The 26852-nt window shown below is 44.0% G+C and overlaps 2 long non-coding RNA genes across 2 annotated transcripts; one reads left to right on the top strand and one right to left on the bottom strand.

Moving 5' to 3' along the window:
- The first annotated feature begins 10378 nt into the window (after window positions 1-10378).
- Window positions 10379-13212, top strand: LOC137333562 (uncharacterized). The gene is made up of 3 exons (XR_010965925.1): window positions 10379-11427; window positions 11634-11711; window positions 12936-13212. It is a non-coding gene; the product is annotated as an uncharacterized lncRNA (long non-coding RNA).
- A 5350-nt stretch (window positions 13213-18562) lies between these two features.
- Window positions 18563-20383, bottom strand: LOC137333561 (uncharacterized). Its single transcript, XR_010965924.1, has 3 exons — window positions 20033-20383; window positions 19749-19826; window positions 18563-18838 (listed from the first exon to the last, which is right to left on the bottom strand). It is a non-coding gene; the product is annotated as an uncharacterized lncRNA (long non-coding RNA).
- Between the last annotated feature and the right edge of the window lie 6469 nt (window positions 20384-26852).

Raw genomic sequence — 26852 nt, 5'->3', positions numbered from 1 at the left:
CCGACAAACAGCAATGAGAGGAATGACCAATTAATCTATTTTGGTTGGTTGAGGAACATTGGGCAGGACACCAAAGCAACTGCCTGCTCTTCTGTCAATAGTGCCAAGGAATAGAATCATAGAAAGTTACGGCACAGAAGGAGGCCATTTGGCCCATCATGCCTGTGCCAGCCGAAAAAGAGCTATCTCGGTTAGTCCCACTTTCCAGCACTTGGATCATAGCCCTATAGGTTACTGCACTTCAAGTGTACATCCAAGTACTTTTTAAATGTGTTGAGGGTTCCTGCCTCTACTACCCTTTCAGGCAGTGAGTTCCAGGCCCCCACCATCCTCTGGGTGAAAAAATTTCTCCTCAGCTCCCTTCTAATCCTTCTACCAATTACTTTAAATTGATGGCCTCTGGTCACTGACCACTCTAATAAGGGAAATAGGTCCTCCCTATCCACTCTATCTAGTCCCATCATAATTTTACAATCCTCACTAAAATGTCCCCTCAGCCTCCTTTGTTCCAAAGAAAACAACCCCAGCCGATCCAATCTTTTCTCATAGCTAAAATTCTCCAGCCCTGGCACCATCCTCGTAAAATTCCTTTGTACCTTCTCTCGTGCAATTTCATCTTTCCTGTAACGTGGTGATCAGAACTGTATGTAGTACTCAAGCTGTGGCCTAACTAGTGTTTTATACAGTTCTAGCATAACCTGCCTGGTCTTATATTCTATGCCTCGGCCAATAACCATCATAACCATCTTATCTACCTGTCCTACTACCTTCAGGGATCTGTGGACATGCACTCCAAGGTCCCTTTGTTCTTCTACACCTCTCAGTATCCTTTCAATTATTTTGTACTCCCTTGCCTTCTTTGCCCTCCCCAAAGCATTACCTCATACTGCTCTGGATTGAATTCCATTTGCCACTTTTCTGCCCATCTGACCAGCCCATTGATATCTTCCTGAAGTCTACAGTTTTCCTCCTCACTATCAACTACATGGCCAATTTTTGTATCATCTGCAAACTTCTTCATCAAGCCCCCTACATTCAAGTCCAAATCATTAATATATACCAAAAAAGCAAGGGACCTAGTACTCAGCTTTGCGGGACCCCACTTGAAACAGCCTTCCATTCGTAAAAACACCCGTCAACCTTTGCTTCTTGCCACTGAGCCAATTTTGGATCCAACTAGCCACTTTCCCTTGGATCTCATGGGCTTTTACTCTTTTGACCAGTCTGCCATGTGGCACCTTGTCAAAAGCCCTGCTAAAATCCATATACACGACATCAAACACATTACTCTCATCGACCCTCCTTGTTAACTGCTCAAAGAATTCAATCAAGTTGGTCAGACACGACCTTCCGTTAACAAATCTATGCTGACTGTCCTTGATTAACCCGTGCCTTTCTAAGTGACGATTTATACTGTCCCTCAGAATCAATTCCAATGATTTGCCCACCTCCAAGGTTGGACTGACAGGTGTATAATTATTCGGCCTATCTCTTTCTCCCTTTTTAAACAACGGTACAATGTTAGCAGTCCTCCAATCCTCCGGCACCATGCCTGCAGTCAAGGAGGATTGGAAATTGATGGTCAGAGCCTCCGCTATTTCCTCCCTTGCTTCTCTTAACAGCCGAGGATACACTTCATCCGGGCCTGGTAATTTATCTACTTTCAAAGATGCTAATCCCCTTAATACTTCCTCTCTCATCCAATATTTCACACTCCTCCTCTGTAACTACAACCCCTGCATGGTCCCCTACTTTTGTGAAAAAGACGTAAAGTATTCATTAAGAACCATAGCCACGTCGTCCACCTCCACACATAGATTACCTTTTTAGTCTCTAATAGGCTCCACTCTTTCCCTGGTTCTCCTCTTGCTCTTTATGTATTTACCAAACATTTTTGTGTTTTCTTTAATTTTACTTGCCAGTATTTTTTCATGCCCTCTATTTGCTTTACGAATTTCCTTTGTAATTTCACCCTTGTACTTTCTAAACTCCTCTAGGCTTTCTGCAGTATTGAGCTCTTGATGTCTGACATAAGTTTACCTTTTTTGCCTTATCTTACCCTGTATGTTCCTTGTCATTCTGGGGGCTCTAGATTTTTCTTTATGGGAACATGTTCACTCTGAGCCCCTTGAATCTCCCCTTTGATTGCCTCCCACTGCTCTGACACTGATATACCTTCAAGTAGCTGTTTCCAGTCCAATTTTGCTAACTCACATCTCAGCTTAGTAAAATTGGCCTTTGCCCAATTTAGAACTTTTACTCCTATTCTATCTTTTCCTTTTCCATAACTATGCTAAATCTAACTGAATTATGATCACTACCAGCAAAATGCTCTCCCACTGATACTCCTTCCACCTCCCCAGTTTCATTCCCTAAAACTAAATCCAGAACTGCACCCCCCACCCACCGCCCCCCCCCCCCAACCCACCCTGTTGGGTTTGCTACATACTGGCTAAAAACATTCTCCTGATTGCTATTTAAGAATTCTGCACTCCATATACCTTTTGCACTGATTGTATCCCAGTTAATATTAGGGTTGTAAAAATCCCTAATGTTACTGCCCTATTGTTTTTGCACTTCTCAGAAATTTGCCTACATATTTGCTCTTCTATCTCCCTCCGACTGTTTGGGGGTCTATAGTACACTCCCAGCAGTGTGACTTCCCTCTTTTTTTCTTTAGCTCAAACCATATGGCCTCATTTGATTATCCTTCTAACACATCAACCCTCCTCACAGCTATAATTGTTTCTTTAGCCAATATTGCCCCCCGCCTCCTTTTTATATCCCCCTTTCTATCTCGTCTGAAAATCCTGTAAAAAGGAATGTTGAGCTGCCATTCCTGCCCTGTTTATGCCATGTTTTGGTAATAGCTATGATATCATACTTCCACATAACCATTTGTGCCCTTAGCTCATCTGCCTTATTCACCATATTCCTTGCCTTGAGGTAAATACTGCCAAAATCCTTTGTTGTCTGATTTCTAACCTTTCTTTCCAATGCCTTCCAAACACATTTACTAATTTTCTGCCTTCCATTTCCAGCTCTGCTTCTCTCCCTTCTGAATCTACGCTCAGGTTCCCATCCCCCCGTGAAGCTAGTTTAAACCCTCCCCCACAGCACTAGCAAACCTCCCTTCGAGGATATTGGTCCCGGCCCGGTTGAGGTGCAACCCATCCGGCTTGCACAGGTCCCACCTCCCCTGAACTGGTCCCAGTGCCCCAGGAATCTAAAGCCCTCCCTCCTGCACCATTTCTCGAGCCACGCATTCATATTCTCTGTCCTCCTACTTCTATACTCGCCACTGCGTGGCACCGGGAGTAATCCGAAGATTCCGAACATTGAAGTCCTGATTATTAATCTCTTTCTTAACTCCTTAAAATCTGCCTGCAGGACATCATCCCTCTTTCTACCTGTGTCGTTGGTACCGATGTGGACCACGACCTCTGGCTGTTCACCCTTCCCCTCAAGAATGTTCTGCAGCCGCTCAGTGAAATCCTTGACCCTGGCACCAGGGAGGCCACATACCATCCTGGAATTTTGGCTGTGGCTGCAGAAACGCCGATCTGTTCCCCTAAATATCGAATCCCCTATCACTATTCCTCTCCTGACATTTCTCCTCCCCCCCAGTACAGCTGAGCCACCCATGGTGCTGTGGACTTGGCTCAGGAACCCTCCACCCACATCAGTATTCAGAACTGGACACTGGTTAGAGAGCGAGATGCCCTCAGGGGACTCCTGCTCTACCTGCCTGGTCTTCCTTGTCTGTCTGGCGGTCACTCAGTCCCTCTCTGCCTGCACTCTCTTAAGCTGTGTGGTGACCACCTCCTGAAACGTGCTATCCACGAAAATCTCAGCCTCGCGGACGCCAGCTGTTGTTCAAGCTCCGAAGCCCGGATGCTCTGCTCTTCCAGCTGATGACACTTCCTGCACCTGTGGTTGTCCAGGATACGGGCGCCGTCCTTGAGTTCCCATGTGGAACAGGATGTGCTTTCGACGGGACTGAGGTGCCCTGCCAGGCCTCGATTTATTATATTATTAACTAAACTTAACCAAAATAAACTTAAAGACTTAAAAAAAAACTCACCAAAAAAAGAACACTCACCAGCTACTCACCAATCAGCTCCTTCCCTTGCACTGACGTCATTTCAGGTGTTTTTTCACCTCTCTCCCCGCTCGCGCTCCACTCTCTCTCTCCACCTTTTATCACTGATCACACGCTCTGCTCTCTCCTCTCTCTCTCCACCTTTTATCACTGATCACACGCTCTGCTCTCTCCTCTCTCTCTCCACCTTTTATCACTGATCACACGCTCCACTCTCTCCTCTCTCTCTCCACCTTTTATCACTGATCACACGCTCTGCTCTCTCCTCTCTCTCTCCACCTTTTATCACTGATCACACGCTCCACTCTCTCCTCTCTCTCTCCACCTTTTATCACTGATCACACGCTCCGCTCTCTCTCTTTCTCCTCCTTTTATCACTGATCCCATGCTCCGCTCTCTCTCTTTCTCCTCCTTTTATCACTGATCCCATGCTCCGCTCTCTCTCTCACTCCTCTCTCGCTCCTCCTTTTATCACTGATCCCATGCTCCGCTCTCTCTCTCTCCTCTCTTGCTCCTCCTTTTATCACTGTCATGTTGTTCCTATTAATCCTTAATATTAAGCTGTGGATGTGGAATAAGCAGACAGAGAGGACAGCTCTCAGTCAATGAATGGCACCTTTGACAGTAGGACATTGCCTCACTACTGCATGGGACTGTCAGCGGGAATTGTGTCCTCAAGTCTGCAAAAGGAGTTGAACTCACTGATTTGTGATTCTGCAGCAAGAATACTTCTAACTGAGCTGGTACGATTTGTCTCATTGTTATCTCAAAATGAGAGAATCAGTTCTCGATTTCAGGATTGGAAAATTGCCGTTAATCCACTTGCGGCCGATCTGTGGTTTCAAATTGATTCAATGGCAGCAAATACAAATAATCAACCAAATCAGTGCAGACCAGTCATCTAACCTGGGACCACCCTTACCCAGAGAATGGATAGAATGTGGAACTTGCTAACACATGGATGAGTTTAGACGAATAGCGTAGATGCAATTAAGGGGAAGCTGGATAAGTACATGAGGGAGAGAGGAATAGAAGGATATCCTGATAGGCTTAGATGAAATAGGGTCGGAGGAGTTTCCTGTGGAGCATAAACACCAGCACAGACCAGTTGGGATGAATGGCCTGTTTCTGTGCTGTAAATTCAATGTAATTCTATGTAATTCATGATCTGTGTGGTTCAGAGGCAGCAGCTCACAATGAACACAAGGACTGAGATAAAATCAGAAATAGAAAACCAGTGACAGATCAAATTCAATGTTGACACGTGGAAGATACTGAACACTGGAAAAAGGAACGGGTGTCACAATTATCCCGTGGGTACTATAGAAAAAAAGCTAAAGATGAAATGACAAGAGATCTTGGACCATTAACATGTCAAACCACAGCAAAAAGTAAAGTGAACAGAATGATTAATTATGTGGCTGGCTCAGTTGAGAAAAATTCAGAAGATGAGGAGTCTTATAAAGTTGCCAGAAGAAGTAGCAAGCCTGAGGATTGGGAGCAGTTTAGAATTCAGCAAAAAAGGACCAAGAGGAAAAGTAGAGTATGAGAGTAAAGAGGAAAAGATTAGTAAAGACAAATGTAGGTCCCTTACAGTCAGAAACAAGGGAATTTGTAATGGGGAACAAGGAAATGGCAGAACAATTAAACAAATACTTAGGTTCTGTCTTCATGGAAGAGGGGACAAATAACTTCCCAGAAGTGCTAGGGAACCAAGGGTTGAGTGAGAAGGGGAATTAAAGGAAGTTAGTTTTAGTAAAAAAAAAGTGCTGGAGAAATTAATGGGACTGAAAGCCGATAAATCCCCAGGGCCTGATAATCTGCATCCCAGAGTGCTAAAAGAGGTAGCCATGGAATAGTGGATGCATTGGTTATCACCTTCCAAAATTCTATAGATTATGGAACAGTTCCTGCAGATTGGAGGGTGGCAAATGTAACCCCACAATTTGAAAAAGGAGGGAGAGAGAAAACAGGGAACTACAGACCGGTTAGCCTAACATCAGTAGTAGGGAAAATGCTAGAGTCTATTATAAAGGATGTGATAACAGGACACTTAGAAAATATCGACGGGATTAGATAAAGTCAACATGGAATTATGAAAGGGAAATTGTGTTTGACAAACCTACTGGAGTTTTTTGAGGATGTATCTGGTCGAATAGATAGGGGAGAACCAGTGGATGTGGTGTATTTGGATTTTCAGAAGGCCTTTGGTAGAGTCTCACAAAAGAGGTTAGTGTGCAAAATTAAAGCACATGGGATTGGGGGGAATATACTGGCATGGATTGAAAATTGGTTAACAAACAGGAAACAGAGTAGGAATAAATGGGTCTTTTTCAGGGTGGCAGGTGGTGACTAGTGGGGTACCGCAGGGATCAGTGCTTGGGCCCCAGCTATTCACAATATATATCAATGATTTGGATGAGGGAACCAAATGTAATATTTCCAAGTTTGCTGACGACACAAAACTAGGTGGGATTTTGAGTTGTGTGGAGGATGCAAAGAGGCTTCAAGGCAATTTAGACAAGTTGAGTGAGTGAGCAAATACATGGCAGATGCAGTATAACGTGGATAAATGTGAAGTTATCCACTTCGGAAGGAAAAACAGAAAGGCAGAATATTAATTAAATGGTGATAGATTGGGAAATGTTGATGTACAAAGGAACCTGGGTGTCCTTGTATTCCAGTCACTGAAAGCAACCATGCAGGTGCAGCAAGCAGTTAGGAAGGTGAATGGTATGTTGGCCTTCATTGCAAGAGGATTTGAGTAGAGGAGCAAGGATGTCTTACTGCAGTTATACAGGGCCTTGGTGAGACCACACCTGGAGTATTGTGTGCAGTTTTGGTCTCCTTACCTAAGAGAGGATATATTTGCCATGGAGGGGGTGCAGCATAGGTTCACCAGACTGATTCCTGGGATGGCAGGACTGTCGTATGAGGAGAGATTGGGTCGACTTGGCCTGTATTCACTTGAGTTTAGAAGAATGAGAGGGGATCTCATTGAAACGTATAAAATTCTGACACGGCTGGACAGACTGGATGCAGGGAGGATATTTCCTCTGGCTGGGGGGCCTAGAATGTGGGGTCACAGTCTCAGGATACGGGGCAGGACATTTAGGACTGAGATGAGGAGAAATTTCTTCTCTTGGGGTAGTGAACCTGTGGAATTCTCTATCACAGAAGGCTGTGGAGGCCAAGTCACTGAATATGTTTAAGAAGGAGCTCGATAGATTTCTAGACACAAAAGGCATCAAGGGGTATGGGGAGAGAGCGGGAACATGGTATTGAGATAGAGGATCAGCCATGATCATATTGTATGGCGGAGCAGGCTCGAAGGGCCGAATGGCCTACTCCTGCTGCTATTTTCTATGTTTCTATGTGCTAAAACCATACAGTGTCTTCATCACCTCAGTATGTGGTGAATGTTGGCCACCAGGACGTGAAGGAAACATTTAAACCATGGAGACAGTGCAAAGAGGAGGCAGAATACTGAATCTTAGTGTCAAAGAATTGAGTTCTGATGAAAGACTGAAGAAATTAATGCTCAATAACCTTGAAGGGAGCTGACTGAGAGGCGACCTTATAGAAGCATGCAACATGTTAAACGGTATAGAAAGATTGTAAACAATTTTACAACACCAAGTTATAGTCCAGCAATTTTATTTTAAATTCACAAGCTTTCGGAGGCTTCCTCCTTCCTCAGGTGAACGTTGTTGGAAATGAAATCCTCAAAATGAAATCGCATTTATAAATCACAGAACAATGCTTGGTGATTACAGACAGTTTTTTCAACTGCCCGTTGCCAAGGCAATCAGTGTGCAGACAGACAGGTGTTACCTGCAAGGTCTCCGAATATACAAATCACCAAAAAAAAAAGAGATAGAGAGGTAGAAACATAGAAAAGACAGCAACTGACCCGTTATATTAAAAACAGATAACATTTGTTCGCTGGTGGGGTAACGTGTAGCGTGACATGAACCCAAGATCCCGGTTGAGGCCGTCCTCATGGGTGCGAAACTTGGCTATCAATTTCTGCTCGACGATTTTGCGTTGTCGTGTGTCTCGAAGGCCACCTTGGAGTACGCTTACCCGAAGGTCGGTGGCTGAATGTCCTTGACTGCTGAAGTGTTCCCCGACTGGGAGGGAACCCTCCTGTTTGGCGATTGTTGCGCGGTGTCCGTTCATCCGTTATCGCAGTGTCTGCATGGTCTCGCCAATGTACCATGCTCTGGGGCATCCTTTCCTGCAACATATGAGGTAGACAACGTTGGCCGAGTCACAGGAGTATGAACCATGCACCTGGTGGGTGGTGTCCTCTCGTGTGATGTTGGTATCTGTGTCGATGATCTGGCATGTCTTGCAGAGGTTACCGTGGCAGGGTTGTGTGGTGTCGTGGACGCTGTTCTCCTGAAAGCTGGGTAATTTGCTGCGAACGATGGTCTGTTTGAGGTTGGGTGGCTGTTTAAAGGCGAGTAGTGGAGGTGTGGGGATGGCCATAGCGAGGTGTTCGTCGTCATTGATGACATGTTGAAGGCTGCGGAGAACATGGCGTAGTTTCTCCGCTCCGGGGAAGTACTGGACGACAAAGGGTACTCTGTTGGTTGCGTCCCGTGTTAGTCTCCTGAGGAGGTCTATGCGATTTTTCGCTGTGGCCCGTCGGAACTGTCAATCGATGAGTCGAGCGTCATATCCCATTCTTACTAGGGCGTCTTTCAGCGTCTGTAGGTGTCCATCGCGTTCCTCCTCGTCTGAGCAGACCCTGTGTATTCGCAGGGCCTGTCCATAGGGGATGGCCTCTTTGACGTGGTTAGGGTGGAAGCTGGAAAAGTGGAGCATCGTGAGGTTGTCCGTGGGCTTGCGGTAGAGTGAGGTGCTGAGGTGCCCGTCTTTGATGGAGATTCGTGTGTCCAAGAAAGAAGCACTTGCTTTTATAAATACCTTTCATGTCCTCAGGACATCCCAAAGCACATCACAGACAGCAGATTACTTTTCAAGTGCAGTTATGTGGGCCATCGCAGCAGCCAATGTGCAGACAGCAAGATGCCGCAAACAACAATGAGCTAAATGACCAGTTAACCTGTTTTGATGGTGCTGGTTGAGGGATAAATGTTGGCCAGAACAGCTCCTCTGCTCTTCTTTGAATAGTGCCATGGGATCTTGTACATCCACATAAACAGGCAGACAGGGCCTCGTCTCATCGGAAAGACAGCACCTTTGACAGTGCAGCACACCCACAGTACAGCCTAGAATATGCCCCCAAGTTCTGCCCACAAGGTTCTGCCTCAGAGGTGACAGCTGTACTCCTGACTAAGCCCTCGAGAACATCAGTCTCCAGTGTGACTTTACAGTGTGCCAGGATAGTGGGAGAAACATCACAGGATACCACGTCCACACCGAAAATGTTTGGACATCCCTGTTCCAGAGGCATCGGTAATTCAGACCACGCCTGTGCATATCACTAATATCTGACTGAGTTATATCATTTATGTGCTTTAATACACCTCAGAATTTGGGTTAATTGCCCCCAATTTTGTGGGGCTCCCTCTTTGATTTGACAGAGCAGCTCCCCTGAGTCACAAAATCGAAACGAGGACCCTATTCTCTCACCTCCCATCATTTGCTGGTTTGAGGTTGAATCTGTAAGAACCGTCCTCGCCCATGAGTCCTAATACTGAAGCAAAGATACCATTGAATCATTCACTCCATCATTCCCCACACTGCTCCATCACAAGGTTTAATCTCCACCATGAGACTGCACCAGATGGCAATGTGACCTCAAAGCATCATTTTATGCAATGTGGCCTGTTTAGACTCTTAACACTTTCCCTACACATTGTGTTGTCTTTAGGAATATCACTTATTTAACAAAGAGAATGGCACTTATCACATGACATGAAATAGCTTTATTTATTTAATGGGGTTGTTATTTTATGCCGAATTTTATGGGTTGTGATCGGCGGGGAATCGGGTGCAAAACCGGGGAAGGGGCGGGTCGGTCCGGGCAGAATGCACACGGAGCACCGAAGTGAATCAGCGGTTCCAGGTGGGAATTGCACCCGTCTCCTTCACTCAGAACACGTCCCCAAAATATTCCTCAATAACAGCAATTTCCCAACATTTCCTGTGCGATCACCGTGAGTCTGAGCGTCTGCAGCACGTTTCACACCCACGGTCTGGGGGGTCCAGGACTGCATCTTCTGTTTTAGGTTTTATTTACCCTTTTCACTCTGGATAATTTTTAGTTCCTGTGTTTCAGATTGCTCTCCCAGGTCAGCCCCAGCTCCCCATGTCCCAGAGAATTGTTCCACTTGCCTTGATATCTACAAGAGTTTGTATTCATGGCGTTTTCAACGTTGAAAAACGTCCCGAGGTTAATAAAAGGGACCCCCAGAGACGAAAGGTCATCGACCTGAAACGTTAACTCTGTTTCTCCCTCCACAGATGCTGCCTGACCTGCTGAGTGACTCCAGCATTTTCTGACTTTATTTCAGATTTCCAGCGTCCACAGTATTTTGCTTTTTCAAAGAAGCAGAGACTCTTTCAAGGGGAGCCAAGATCTGAGATTTGTTATTATAGATCGTTTATCAGGGTCCTTTCTGATTCTAAATATTTACAGAGTTACTGAGAACAAACTCCAGTGCAGTTCAATCTTTCAACAGACAGGAAGGTGCACACGGTCCAAAGGTGACCTGAACTCCTCGCTCTGTGAACAGGCTCCTCACACTGACCGGGGGACTGGTCAATTCTCACCTCTCCAAACACAGCGGGTGTGAAACGTGCTGCAGAGGAAAACACTTTATGAATGAAATCACTTTATGAATGAAAACTCTTGTAGACATCAAAGAAACTGGGAAAACTCTCTGTGACACAGGGAGCTGGGGTTGACCTGAAGCTGAAACACGGAAACAAAAAAAATTATCCAGAGTGAAAGCGATAAATAAAACCTAAAACAGAAGATGCAGTCCTGGACCCCCCAGACCGTGGGTGTGAAACGTGCTGCAGACGCTCAGACTCACGGTGATCGCACAGTAAATGTTGGGAAATTGCTGTTATTGAGGAATATTTTGGGGACGTGTTCTGAGTGAAGGAGACGGGTGCAATTCCCACCTGAAACCGCTGATTCACTTCGGTGCTCCGTGTGCATTCTGCCCGGACCGACCCGCCCCTTCCCCGGTTTTGCACCCGATTCCCCGCCGATCACAACTCAAAAAATTCGGCTCCGATGCAGCAAACGGCACAAGATCGAGAAACGCTGATTCGGTGACGGCTCCAAACTGAAGAGGAAGTTAGTGAAATGTCTGACTCTAAGGCCTGTGTCTGCCTGGATGGTGAGTGGAGACTAGTCAGTCCTTTCAGCTCAGTGTCCCCGCTCAGTGTCACTGAGGTGGAGCAGGATTGGAGGGGAGGCTGTTTATTAAATTAACTGGAGATCAGAGGGTGACAAAGAGCCGGGGCTCCTCCACACGGTGGAGATTTCTCAGGGTTTAAATCCCAACTCTGTGTCTTTATATTTGTTTGTTTTCCCTGTTTTCAGGATCCTGCTCCTGTGAAAACACCTGCAGGTGCTCCGACTGCCGATGTCCCACCAGCAAAGCTGGACGCTGCCGGAAAAGTGAGTAACTGTGGGACTGTTTAAAACTCCTCACATTGTATTGATGTGACTGATGGTTCTGGGCAGAACTCAGAATGGAACAGAATGTGAAGGTACAAGGTCGTCGGCATTTCACTCCAAACAGTTTGGCTGCAGTGTCTGGATTTAAGTTAACTCTAAACCTAACACCAAGGCTAACTCTAACGTTAACCCTAATCCTATCTCTAAGCGTAACCCTAACTCTAACCTTAACCTTAACTCTAACCCTAACCCGAATCATTAACCCCAGGCAAGCTCTAACCCTAACACTACCCCCTAAACCTAACTCCTACCTAACCCTAATCCTAACCATAGCTCTACCCCTCTGACCCTAATCCGATACGCTAACCATAAAATACCTCCAACCAAAAAAAAAACCAATCCCAACCCTGGCCCTAAAGCTGGACCAGATTTACCCTCTTTCAAGGATCCATACCCAAACTCCTGATGTTTAAGTTAATCCACAACAATCAAATAAACGGCACCCGCTAAGCAAATAACCCTAATATGAAAAGCATTCATTTGATAGGGATTGGTCACTGATCAGATGCAACCTCAGTGAGTCCGGATGGGTTATTGCTCCGATCTTCAAGCTGCTCCAATGGGCAGTACAGTAACGCTGATGACCCGTATCGCCCGCTATTGAGCTAAATTAGTCCTTCAAGACATTGTTTCGCTTCAGACTAAACTATTATCAGATAAGGACAGAACATTTTCACCTACCAGCGCTTAACTCGCTGCTGCTACATTCCTGTCGGTGCTGTTTCCCCCCAGATTTACAGCAGCAACCGCAGCTTGCATTTATACAGCACTTTTTAACGTAGGAAAACGTCTCAGTGTTTCACGCAGATAAGAAGGGTGCATCCCAAATCGGGGAACAGCAGTGTTTAATAGAGCTCACAGGAATGGAGTTCCAGCTGCTTAAAGGTCCACATGTGAAACAAGCTGGTGGGAAGTTTTACTCTGAAGAGCTGATCACTGAACAGTGGGTGGGACAGACTGATGATATCACAAGGTCCCAAATCTTACCACAAATACAGAAGCTGAGAGATTGACAGGCAGGGCTTCTGAGGTGGGGCATTTTCAGATGGGTTATTTGGAGATATGACACAGTTTAGTTTTCAGTCTTGTAATGGGAGGGTCTGGGGGTGTTTCAGTGAATGATTCATTTTTACTGATTTCTGCCTTTTCCCTCTCCTCTCTCAGGTTGCTGCTCTTGCTGTCCTGCCGGATGCACTAACTGCGCCAATGGCTGTGTGTGCAAAGGGAAAACCTCCGATAAATGTAGCTGCTGCTCCTGAACAACTGGCCCTTCAGGCACAATATATAAAGTATTCTCCACACGTACTGTATTAAACAAGCCGCATGTCCTCGATATGTATGTCCTGATGAGTTGCATATTTATATAAACTAATGAAAAATGAATTAATTGTTTTTGAAAGTTTCATGTTTGGTATCAGTAAATAAAACAAAGCTATTTCAAGTCCTGTGATAAGTGGCATTCTCTTTGTGAAGTATGTGATATTCCTAATGACATCATGTGTAGGGAACGAGTTGGAGCCTAAACTGGTTACATTGCATAAAAGGATGCCGTGAAACCACATTACCTTCTGGTGATGGAGCGGTGTGGGGAATGATGGAGTGAATGATTCAATGATATCCTTGCTTCAGTATTAGGACTTGTGGATGAGGACGGTTCTTACAGATTCAACCTCAAACCAGCAAATGATGGAAGGTGGGAGAATAGGGGCCTTGTTTCCATTTTGTGACTCAGGGGAGCTGCCTGTTACCTCAAAGAGGGAGCCCCACAGAGCAGTGGCAAAAAATTCAAATTCTGATTTCTGAGGTGTATTAAAGCATAAAAATGATATAACTCAGTAAGATATTAGTGACATGCGCTGATGTGGTCTGAATGAATGATGTCTCTGGAACAGGGGAATCCAAACCCCTTTCTCCGTGGACCACTTCACTGTGGATATGGTATCCTGTGGGTTGCATATTAACAATTACAACACAAAACACTAAAACTAAACTAAAGCCGTCAGTTGTGATATGCCACTTAATTTTCTACAATCAGCAGTCATTACTTTTAAAGAATAAATCTTTGACCCTAAATTCATTATAATGAGTATTCATATTCACTTTCAAATAGAGAATTTTCTACTCCTTTCCTCATTAATATTTTATAGAATACATTTTACAAATTCGCTCTTCCTACATGGAGCTTAGTTGACCGGAACACTTATTGAGAGTTCGGCTGTGCACTGTCCTCTCACAATTTCCATCCAGTAAAATAAAAATGCAAAGGAAGCTGGAAGAGATATTTATGTCCTGATACATTCATGGGGGGAGGGCAGAAGATCAGAAATCTGCTGCAGCTCAGAATCTTCTGTGGAACAACGTGGGAAGCCTGGTGGTATCTAAATTTCTAACTGATGTGAGAGGGTTGTGACAGCTGTAGGCTCTGTATGCACCAAATACTCAACACTCTCTGACTTGTCAGAATATTTGTGCAATGAAAAATGTTTACGTGTGCCAATTGAAATTGGTTGCGAAACTGGATGACACAGGTTAAGATGTCCAGCTATAACATAGAATGGTGCTGGTGGCTTTGTGTGTGTATGTCTTTAGGGCGGCTAAGAAAAATACGACTAGCTGTAACTCAATGTCCTGCAGGGCGCTGAGGTCAAATATATCTGCAAGGACATTTTCAAATGATAGGAGAGAGTTGTTAGTAGTCAGGATGTATGTCACTAATATTCAGGATTCAGAGTTGGAATTAGAATGAATACTAAATCTCACTCCCACTATTAGCTGAATTTGCAGTATCTAGCTATGTACACTAAATGGTATCGGACCAATCTTCACCCTTTTTCCTAACACATATACATAGAAAGTAAACTAAAATCTACCATTTATTTCTAAGGTTGTTAAGATTCCTCAATTAGCATCCCTTTAAGCCATCTTAGTCCAATCATCATCACAGTACCATACTGAGTGAAATTAGTTAACTTCATTTTGACAGAGACGTCAAAGAGAAAGACAGACACAGAGATACTTTAACTAATATAACTAATCCTTACAACAACAACAACTACAACAACCACCCGCATTTATATAACGCCTTTAACGTAGTAAAATGACCCAAGGCATTTCACAGGAACGATTTTCAAACAAAATTTGAAGCCGAGCCATATAAGGAGATATTAGGACAGGTGACCAAAAGCTTGGTCAAAGAGGTAGGCTTTAAGGGGTGTCTTAAAGGAGAAGAGAGAGGCGGAGCAGTTTAGGGAGGGAATTTCAAAATTTAGGGCCTAGGCAGCTGAAGGCACAGCCGCCAATGGTGGAGCTTTTAAAATCAGGGATGCTCAAGAGGCAAGAATTGGAGGAGCACAGAGATCTCAGAGGGATGTAGGGCTGGAGGAGGTTACAGAGAAAGGGAGGGGCGAGGACATGGAGGGATTTGAAAAGAAAGATGAGAATTTTAAATTCGAGGCATTCCCAGACTGGGAGCCAATGTAGGTCAGCGGGGACAGGGATAATGGGTGAACGGGACTTGGTGCGAGTTAGGATACCGGCAACAGAGTTTTGGATGAGCTCAAGTTTATGGAGGGAGGAAAATGGGAGGCCGGCCAAGAGCGCATTGTAATAGTCAAGTCTAGAGGTAACAAAGGCAAGGATGAGGGTTTCAGCAGCAGATGAGCTGAGGCAGGAAAGGAGATGGGCGATGTTATGGAGGTAAAAGTTCACCTGAGGAAGGAGGAAGCCTCCGAAAGCTTGTGAATTTCAAATAAAATTGCTGGACTATAACTTGGTGTTGTAAAATTGTTTACAATTGTCAACCCCAGTCCATCACCGGCATCTCCACATCGAGGTAAAAGTAGGCAGTCTTGATGGTGAAGTGGATATGTGGTCAGAAGCTCATCAGCGTCAAATAGGACACCAAGGTTGTGAATGGTCTGGTTCAGCCTCGGACAATGGCTAGGGCGAGGGATGGAATCAGTGGCTAAGGAATGGAGTTTGTGGCACTATAGCGATATAGAGAAAGACATACGTACAGTTTTAGTTAATATTGGACAAGAAGGTGACTGACAAAGGGAGACAATGACCACAGACGGCAATGTGCTGTGGACATCCCCAGAGGTGAAGCTGAGCATCTCAGAGGAAGTAATAACATCCACTGAAGCAAGCACTAAGCTACTAGAAAGCCAAAGTTATAAGCCTATGTGCATATCACAGAGGGATGGCCTAAATATTCAAAGCTTGGTATTTATCAGTGATGTGTTGAATAGAATCTGTACACGTAACCATCCTAAGCCAATTTATATCCTCAGACATTGAACATACTTTGCTAAGTTATAAATAAGGGAACCCAGCTAGCGTTTAGATATTCATGATTCACTTAGTTCACAATTGTGCCCATAATTATCTAGTCTCTTTCACTGATCTTGTTAAATAAAATAGTGTTAGTTAAAGCATCCCTGTATCTGTCCATGTCCTGAAAGTTTCTGTCAAAAAAAAGTTAACTAATATCACTTAGTATTGTATTGTGATGCCATGGTGATTGGACTGAGTACCATAAGATGGCTCAAAGTCATGTTGTAAACAATTTTACAACACCAAGTTATAGTCCAGCAATTTTATTTTAAATTCACAAGCTTTCGGAGGCTACCTCCTTCCTCAGGTAAATGTTTATGCAAAGTCATGTGATATGCAAAGTCATGTTAATAGAGGAATCTTATCAGCCTTAAAAGTAAATCATAGATTCCACTCTACTTTCTATGTATATGTGTTAGGAAAAGGGCTGAAGATTGGTCTAACACCCTTTAGTGTACATAGCCAGATAATGCAAATTCAGCTAATATATTCCTCACATAGTGGGGGTGGGATTTAGTATTCATTCTAATTCCAATTCTGAATCCTGAATATTAGTGCCCTACATCCTGACCACTAACAACTCTCTCCATCATTTGGAAATGTGCCAGCAGATATGTTTCCCCTCAGTGCCATACAGGACATTGAGTTATAGGTAGTAGTGATTTTCTTAACAACCCCACAAACACACACAAACAAAACCACCAGCACCATTCTATGTTATATATGGACATGTTACCCTGTGCCATCCAGTTTTGCAGACAATTTCTTTGCAGATTTCATTGCACAAAAATTTGGACAAATTAGAGGTCACTCCGTTAAGTGGGTGTTGAGTAGTTTGTGCATAAAGTGTCTACAGCAGTCACAACCCTCTCCCATCAGTTAGAAACTTTGATACCACCAGCCTTCCCACGTCGTTCAATGGATGATTCTGAACTTCTGCTCTCCCCCCATGAATTACATCAGGACATAAATATCTCTTCCAGCTTCCTTTGTATTTTTATTGTATTGAATGAAAAATCATGGAAGGACGGTGCACACCTGTTAACGAATACTTGTAGTAAGCAGAATACGGTAGGCTTCTTCCAATTAAAAGAAAGTCTATCCTGTATTAAGAGCAGTTCAACAAACAGGGTACAATCAAATGTATATATGTGTTCTTTAATTCCAGCCTGTCTCTGGACACGGTACAGTAGAGACAGCAACTTAAGTATTGTGCACAACTAACAGCCAAAGCTACCTATTCCTCATAGTTGGGACACGCCTACCAAAACTTATTTAATCTATTTTAACAGATTGATTAGTTTCTGTCTGCCATTTAAACACCACTTGAAACCAACTCGCTTTGGAGCAGCCATTTCCTTACAAAGATTTTGTGTCTTTGTTCACCTCAATTAGGTGTGAGTTTTCTCCCAGCAAAGCTTGATCTTGCACAGATCACTGTGTCCTGTTAAGAGTGACGTGTGACTTCCCTGTATTTGACTGATCTTTGTTTCCTAGACTAGCTGTCTCCATTTGTCATTCACCAATTGAAAGTATATTTTTCCCGGGCTTTGAGTAATACCCAATTTGCATCTGTACAATAGGAAGTCAACAGCTAGCAAAGACATGTCTTGACTTGTCTTTAGTTGGGTGGCTGTTCTACCCTATCAGTCTTCACACTGTTTCTTCCCCTAATCCATGTCTCAACAACACCCGAATTCTCAATAGGTGCTCCTGCCATGCAAAGCTCCATGTAGGAAGAGCTAATTCTAAAATGTACCTTGTAAAATATAATTGAGGAAATAAGTAGAAAGCTCTCTATTTGAAAGTGAATCAGAATACTTACAATAAATTTAGGGTCAAAGATTTACTTTTTAAAAGCAATGACTTCATTGTAGAAAATTAACTGGCAGCTCTTGGCATTAGTTTAATGTTGGTGTTTGGTGCTGTAATAGTTAATATTTGGCCCACAAGTACCATGTCCACAGTGAAAATGTTTGGACACCCCTGTTCGAGAGACATCAGTAATTCAGACCACATCTGCCCATGTCATTAATATCTGATTGAGTTATATCACTTTTGTGCTTTAGAATTTGAATTTATTGCCCCAGCTCTGTGGGGCTCCCTCTTTGATGTTAAAGAGCAGCTCTCCTGAGTCATCAAATAGAAACAAGACCCCTATTCTCCCACCTCCCAACATGTGCTGGTTTGAGGTTGAAGCTGTAAGAACCATCCTCGCCCATGAATCCTAATACTGAAACAAGGAAACCATTGAATCATTCACTCCATCATTCCCCACACAACACCATGACCACATGGTTTAACCTTTTCCATGAGACTGCACCAGATGGCAATGTGGCCGTAAAGTATCATTTTATGCAATGTGGCCTGTTTAGACTCTAACTCTTTTCCTACACATTGTGTTGTCATTAGGAATATCACATACTTCACAAAAAGAATGGCACTTATCACAGGACTTGAAATAGTTTTTTTATTTATTGATACCAAACATAATACTTTTAAAAACAATTAATTCATTTTTCATTAGTTTATAAAAACATACATAGTGATCAGGACATATATCCTGAGGACATGCAGCTTGTTTAATACAGTACATACAGAGAATACTTTACATATTGTGCCTGAAGGGCCAGTTGTTCAGGAGCAGCAGCTACATTTGTCGGAGGTTTTCCCTTTGCACACACAGCTATTGGCGCAGTTAGCGCATCCGGCAGGACAGCAAGAGCAGCAACCTGAGAGAGGAGAGGGAAAAGGCAGAAATCAGTAACAATGAATCATTCACTGAAACACCCCAGACCCTCCCATTACAGCACTGAGCTCCTCCCTAATAAACTAATCTGTTTCATATCTCCAAGTAACCCATCTGAAAATGCCCCACCTCAGAAGCCCTACCTGTCAGTCTGTCAGCTGCTGTATTTGTGGTAAGATTTGGGACCTTGTGATATCAGCAGTTTGTCCCACCCACTTTCAGTGATCAACTCTTCAGGGTAGAACTTGCAACCCACGAGTTTCACATGTACCCCATTCCTGTGAGCTCTATTAAGACGCTGTTGGTCCTATGTTCAGTATGCGCCCTCCCTTTCTCCGCTGTGAAGCACCTTGAGATATATTTCTACATTAATAGGTGCTGTATAAATGCAAGCTGCAGTTCCTGCTGTAAATCCTGGGTAAAAATAGCACCGACAGCAATGTAGCAGCAGCAGGGTAAGCGCTGGTAGGTGAAGAGGTTCTGTCCTTATCCAATAAGGGTTTAATCAGAAGCGAAACCGTGACTTTAAGGATTAATTCGTTCAGTAGGGGGCAATATGGGGCACCTCAGTTCCTGCACTGTCCACTGGAACAGCCTGAAGATCGGACAAATAACCCATCCGGGCTCATTGGGGCTCCATCAGTCCAGTGGGCATTTCTTATGTTAGGATTAGAGTTATAGTTAGAACTTCAGTTTGGGTTAGAGTTACAGTTAGGGTTGGGGTAGAGTCAGAGTTGGGGTTAAATTAAGTCCCGACACTGCAGCCAAACTGATTTGAATGAAAACTCGGACACCTTGTAATTTTCCATTCTGTTCCAGTCTGAGTCCTGCCCAGAACCATCAGTCACATAAATACAATGTGAGGGGTTTTAAACAGTCCCACAGTTACTCACTTTTCTGGCAGCGTCCAGCTTTGCTGGTGGGACATCGGCAGTCGGAGCACCTGCAGGTGTTTTCACAGGAGCAGGATCCTGAAAACAGGGAAAACAAACAAATATAAAGACACAGAGTTGGGATTTAAACCCTGAGAAATCCCCACCGTGTGGAGGAGCCCCGGCTCTTTGTCACCCTCTGATCTCCAGTTAATTTAATAAACAGCCTCCCCTCCAATCCTGCTCCACCTCAGTGACACTGAGCGGGGACACTGAACTGAAAGGACTGACTAGTCTCCACTCACCATCCAGGCAGACACAGGCCTTAGAGTCAGACATTTCACTAACTTCCTCTTCAGTTTGGAGCCGTCACCGAATCAGCGTTTCTCGATCTTGTGCCGTTTGCTGCATCGGAGCCGAATTTTATGGGTTGTGATCGGCGGGGAATCGGGTGCAAAACCGGGGAAGGGGCGGGTCGGTCCGGGCAGAATGCACACGGAGCACCGAAGTGAATCAGCGGCTGAAGGTTGAAATTGCACCCGTCTCCTTCACTCTGAACACGAACCCAAAATATTCCTCAATAACAGCAATTTCCCAACATTTCCTGTGCGATCACCGTGAGTCTGAGCGTCTGCAGCACGTTTCACACCCACGGTCTGGGGGGTCCAGGACTGCATCTTCTGTTTTAGGTTTTATTTACCGTTTGACTCTGGATATCTTTTAGTTCCTGTGTTTAAAGATTGCTCTCCCAGGTCAGCCCCAGCTCCCTGTGTCCCAGAGAATTTTTCCAGATGCCTTGATATCAACAACAAGAGTTTGCATTGATATAACGTTTTCAACGTAGAAAAATATTCCCGAGGTTAATAAAAGAATGAGCCCCCAGAGAAGGAAGGAGATATTAGGAGGGCTAACCAAAAGCAAAAATGTAGTCAAAAGTAGGTTTTCTGGAGGGACTTAAAGGAAAGTGTGGTGGAGGGTTTTAGGGAGGTAATTGTCGAGCGTGGGCCATAGATGGCTGAAGGCCGCCAATCGATGAGAAAAGGGACGGGAGATGCACAAGAATCAGAGTCAGAGGATCGGAGAGTTTTTTGGAGGGGATAGGGGGTGTATTAGGACTCGAGGAGATTGTAGCGATATGGAAAGGTGAGGCCATAAAGTGATTTAAACATGAGGATTTTAAATTTGAAGCACTGGGGACCGTGAGCCAATGCAAGTCAGCAAGTGATGAGGACCAGGACCTGGGGCAGGATAGGATACAGGCAGCAGAGTTTTGGAAGAGTTGACATTTACAAAGGATGAAGAATGGGAGACCAGCTGTTAGAGCATTGGAATTGTAGAGTCTCAAGGTGACAAATGCATGGATGAGGGTTTCAGCAATGGATTGGATGAGGTAGAGTAGGAAGCAGGTGATGTTACGGAGGTGGAAGTAGTAAGCAGTGTTTGTAATGACAAGGCTGTGGGGTGGAAAGCTGAGCTTGGGGTCGAATAGTGCATGAGGTTGGGAACAGTCCAGTTCAGCCTGAAACAGTGGGCACAGAAGGGATGGTATTGGAATTGGTGGCAAGAGTACAGGATTTGTGGTGGGGCCAAAGACTTGGATTTGGTCTTCCCAGTGCTTACCTGGAGGAAACTGTGTCGCATCTGAGACTGGATTTTGGACAAGCAGTCTGACAACAAAGGGGCTGTGGAGCGGTTGAGACTGGTGGTAGAGAGATGGAGCTGGGTATCATCAGTATACATGTGGAAACTGACCCCATCTGGTTGATGTCAGCAAGGAGCAGCACGTAGATGAAGAAAGGGGAGTGTGTCAAGGATAGATCCTTGTTGAACTCCAGAAGTAATGGTGCAGGGGTGGGAGGGGAAGCCAGTGCTAAAAATGCTCTGGTACAATCAGATAGGTCAGAGTGGAACGAAGTGAGAGAAAATCCCACTGAGCAAGGCAGTGAAAGAGAGATGTTGGATGAGGAGGTGTGCTTGACCATGTTAAAGGCTGCAGAGGTTGAGGAGGATGAGGAGGGCTAATGGACTATCATTACAGTCATTTGTGACTTTGGTTAGAGCTGTTTCAGTGCTAAAACTGGATTGGAAAGATCCAAACTGGGAATTGTGGAAAAGATGGACATCAATTTGGGAGGTGACAATTCATTCAAGGAATTTGGAGAGGTTAGCGAGGTTGGAGATGGGCACCAGTTTGCAAGGACAGAGAAGTCCAAAGTAGAGATGGTACTGAAAGTGAAATTTGGTGGTGAAGGAAGAGGTGTGGTTCACCATGTTAAAGGCTGTTGCTGTCAGAAGTAACCTTAAAAGTGCATAACTGAGGCTAAACATAAGAATCAAACATTCTTTCAGTACCACAGCTGTAGGAGGGCAGTCAGAGAAGAGGCAAAAATGATAAGAGATGCAACAGATGAGGAAGATGGTAGTGGTTGTTGGAGGCCAATCATCTCACCCCAGACATTGCTGCAGGAGTTCCTCAGGGCAGTGTGCTAGGCCCAACCATCTTCAGCTGCTTCATCAATGACCTTCCCTCCATCATAAGGTCAGAAATGGGGATGTTGGCTGATGATGCAGTGTATTCAGCTTCATTCGCAACCCCTCAAATAATGAAGCAGTCCGAGCCCGCATGCAGCAAGACCTGGACAACATCTAGGCTTGGGCTGATAAGTGGCAAGTAACATTCGCAGCACATAAATGCCAGGCAATGACCATCTCCAACAAGATAGAGTCTAACCACCTCCCCATGACATTCAACGGCATTACCATCGCCGAAATATGCACCATCAACTTCCTGGGGGTCACCATTGACCAAAAACTTAACTGGACCAGCCATATAAATACCGTGGCTACAAGAGCAGGTCAGAGGCTGGGTATTCTGTGGCGAGTGACTCATTTCCTGACTCCTGAAAGCCTTTCCACCATCGACAAGGCACAAGTCAAGAATGTGATGGAATACTCTCCACTTGCCTGGATAAGTGCAACTCCATCAACACTCAAGAAGCTTGACACCATCCAGGACAAAGCAGCCCGCATGATTGGCACCCCATCCACCACCTTAAACATTCACTCCCTCCACCACTGGTGTACCATGGCTGCAGTGAGTACCATCCACAGGATGCACTGCAGCAACTCGTCAAGGCTTCTTCGACAGCACCTCCCACACCGCGACCTCTACCACCTAGAAGGACAAGGGCAGCAGGCACATGGGAATACCACCATCTGCACATTCCCTTCCAAGTCACACACCATCCCGACTTGGAAATATATCGCCGTTCCTTCATCATCATTGGGTCAAAATCCTGGAACTACCTACCTAACAGCACTTTGGGAGAACCTTCACCACACGGACTGCAGCGGTTCAAGATGGCGGCTCACCACCACTTTCTCAAGGGCAAGTAGGGATGGGCAATAAATGCTGGCTTTGCCAGCAATGCTCACATCCTATGAATAAATTTTTAAAAAGGGTTCCAAACTGAAGTTGAGTATCAAACAGTAAATCATAACAAAAACATGAAATACTTTGGAAGAGTAGTCACTGTTGTAATGCAGGGTAACAACACTGTCAATTTGCACCCTGCAAGGTCCTATAAATAGTTAAATGACCAAGTAATCTGATTTTACATAAAATAGACAGCACAGAAACAGGCCATTCAGCCCAACTGGTCTATGCCTGTGTTTATGCTCGACATGGGCCTCCACTCTCCCTACTTCATCTAGCCCTATCAGCATATCCTTCTATTCCTTTCTCCCACATATACATATCTAGCTTCCTCTTAAATGCATCCATGCCATTCGCTTCAACTACTCCACGTGGTAGCAAGTTCCATATTTTAACCACTGTCTGGGTCAACAAGTTTCTCCTGAATTCCCTATTAGATTTATTAGTGACTATCTTATACTTGTGTCCCCTAATTTTGGACTTCTCCATAAGGAACAATAGAGGAGCTATTACGCTACTGGGTGTATACCAGAGGCCACCAAATAGTGGGAATGAGATAGAGGAGGAAATTTGCAGGCAAATTACAGAAAGATGCAAGAACTATAGAGTAGTGATAATGGGGGACTTAAATTATCCTAATGTAGACTACACAGGACAGTAAAAGGGCAAAGGGGAGAGGAATTCCTGAAATGTGTACAACAGAACTTTCTGGAACAGTGTGTTTCCAGCCCAACGAGGAAGCAAACAGTGCTGGATCTAGTTCTGGGGAATATATGGGGCAGGTGGAGCATGTTTAAGTAGGGGAGCATTTGGGGAAGAGTGTTCATAATATCATTAGGTTTAGAATAGTTATGGAAAAGGACAAGGAAAAATCAAGCATCAAAATTCTTAACCAGAGGAGGGCTAATTTCAGTGAAATAAAAGGGATCTTGCCCAGGTGGTTTGGAATCAAAAATTGGCAGGCAAAACAGTAATTGAACAATGAGAGGCCTTCAAGGAGTTGGTTTGGGTACAGAGTAGAGACATTCCTACGGGGGAAGGAAGGGCATCCAAAGCTAGAGCTCCCTGGATGACGAAAGATATAGAGATTAAAATGAAACAGAAAAAGGAGGCTTATGACAAATGTAAAGTTCATAATACAGTATAGAACCAAGTTAAATACAGAAAGTACAGAGGAGATTTAAAAAAGGGAATAAGAGGGGCAAAGAGAGAGTATGAGAATAGATTAGTGGCTAAAATAAAAAGGACCCCTAAAGTCTTTTTATAAATATATAATTAGCAAAAGGGAAGTCAAAGGAAGAGTGGGACCGATTAGGGACAAAAAGATCTTCTTGTGGGGGCAGAGGGCATGGCGCGAGGTACTAAATGAATACTTTGCATCCGTCTTCAGTAGAGAAGAGGATGCTGCCATTGTAACAGTAAAGGGGGAGGTAGTAGCGATATTGGATAGGATAAAAATAGATAAAGAGGAGATAGATTAAACAATTTATAGATTAAACAATTGACAGTAATCAAAGTAGAAAGGTCACCCAGTCCAGATGGGATGCATCCTAGGTTACTGGGGGAAGTAAGGATGGTAATTGGGGAGTCTCTGGCCACAATCTTCCAATCCTCCTTAGATATGGGGATGGTGCCGGAGGACTGGAGGATTGCAAATGTTACACCCTTGTTCAAAAAATGGAAAAGGGATAAACCCGGCAATTACAGGCCAGTCAGCCTAACGTCGGTAGTGGTGAAACATTTAGAGACAATAATCCAGGACAAAATTAATTGGCACTTGGAAAAGTATGGGCTAATAAATGAAAGTCAGCATGGATTTGTTAAAGGAAAATCATGTTTTACTAACTTGATTGAGTTCTTTGATGAAGTAACAGAGAGGGTTGATGAGGATAGTGCGGTTGATGTTGTGTACATGAACTTTCCAAAGGCATTTGATAAAGTGCCACATAATAGACTTGTCAGCAAAATTGAAGCCTATGGGATTAAAGGGACAGTGGCAGCATGGATACAAAATTGGCTAAGGGACAGAAAGCAGAGAGTAGTGGTTAATGGTTATTTTTCCTACTGGAGGGAAGTATACAGTGGTGTTACCCTGGGGTCAGTATTAGGACCACTGCTCTTTTTGATATATATTAATGACCCGGACTTGGGTATAGAGGGTGTAATTTCAAAGTTTGCAGATGACATGAAACTCGGAAATGTAGTAAACAATGTGGAAGATAGTAACAAACTTCAGGAGGACATAGACAGACTGGTGAAATGGGCAGACACACGACAGATGAAATTTAATAGAGAGAAGTGCGAAGTGATACATTTTGGTAGGAAGAATGAGGGGAACAATATAAACTAAATGGTACAATTTTAAAGGGGGTGCAGGAACAGAGAGGCCTGGGGGTGCACACAGACAAATCTTTGAAGGTGGCAGGACAAGTTAAGAAGGCTGTTAAAAAAGCATATGGGATCCTGGGCTTTATTAATAGAAGCATAGAGTATAAAAGCAAGTTATGCTAAACCTTTATAAAATACTGGTTAGGCCTCAGCAGGACTATTGTGTTCAATCCTGGGCACCACACTTTAGGAAGGATGTCAAGGCCTTAGAGAGGGTGCAGAAGAGATTGATGAGACTGGTACCAGAGACTTCAATTATGTGGAGAGACTGGAGAAGCTGGGGTTGTTCTTCTTAGAACAGAGAAGGTTAAGGGGAAATTTGATCGAGGTGTTCAAAATCATGAATGGTTTTGACAAAGTAAATAAGGAGAAACTGTTTCCAGTGGCAGAAGGGTCGATAACCAGAGGACACAGATTTAAGGTGATCGGCAAAAGAGCCAAAGGAGAGATGAGGAAACATTTTTTTTTATGAGCGAGTTGTAATGATCTGGAGTGCACCGCCTGAAAGAATAGTGGAAGCAGATTCAATAGTAATTTTCAAAAGGGAACTAGATAAACACTTGAAGGGAAAAAATTTACAGGACTATGGAGAAAGCAGGGGAATGGGACTAATTGCCAGCTCTTTCAAAGAGTCGGCATAGGCACGATGAGCTGAATGGCCTCCTCCTGTGATGTACCTACTATGATATTAAGATCTTCTCTTTGTCTATCCTATCAAATCCTTCATAATTTTAACGATCTCTATTAGATCAACCCTCAGCCTTCTCTTTTCTAGACAAAAGAGCCCCAGCCTGTTCTGTCTTGCCTGATAGTTATAACCTCTCAGTTCTGGTATCATGTAAATCAATTTTGCACCTTCTCTAGTGCATCTATATCCTTATTTAATATGGAGACCAGAACCATGCACAGTACTCTAAGTGTGGTCTAACCAAGGTTCTGTACAAGTTTAACATAACTTCTCTGCTTTTCCATTCTATTCCTCTAAAAATAAACCAGGTACTTTGTATTTTTATGACCTTGTTAACCTTTTATTTTGAATGATTTGTCAATATATACCCCAAAATCCGTTTGCTCCTCCACCCATTTAGATTCTTATTTCCTATGGAGTATGTGGTCTCCTTATTCCTACTACTAAAATGTGTCACCTCACACTTACCTATATTGAAATTCATTCGCCATTAGTGATGTTGGTTGCAGGATTGGTGTTGGTCAGGATGTTGGGAAACTCGAAAGTACCATTTTGGAAAGTTCAATAATTTCCAAGAGTAGGTTTCTCTCTCTCTTTCCCTAACCCAATAAAT

Source organism: Heptranchias perlo, chromosome 16, assembly GCF_035084215.1.
Source record: "Heptranchias perlo isolate sHepPer1 chromosome 16, sHepPer1.hap1, whole genome shotgun sequence".
NCBI lineage: Eukaryota > Metazoa > Chordata > Chondrichthyes > Hexanchiformes > Hexanchidae > Heptranchias > Heptranchias perlo.
Note: the sequence above shows the minus strand (reverse complement) of the source record. Positions and strands in the feature narration are given on the sequence as shown.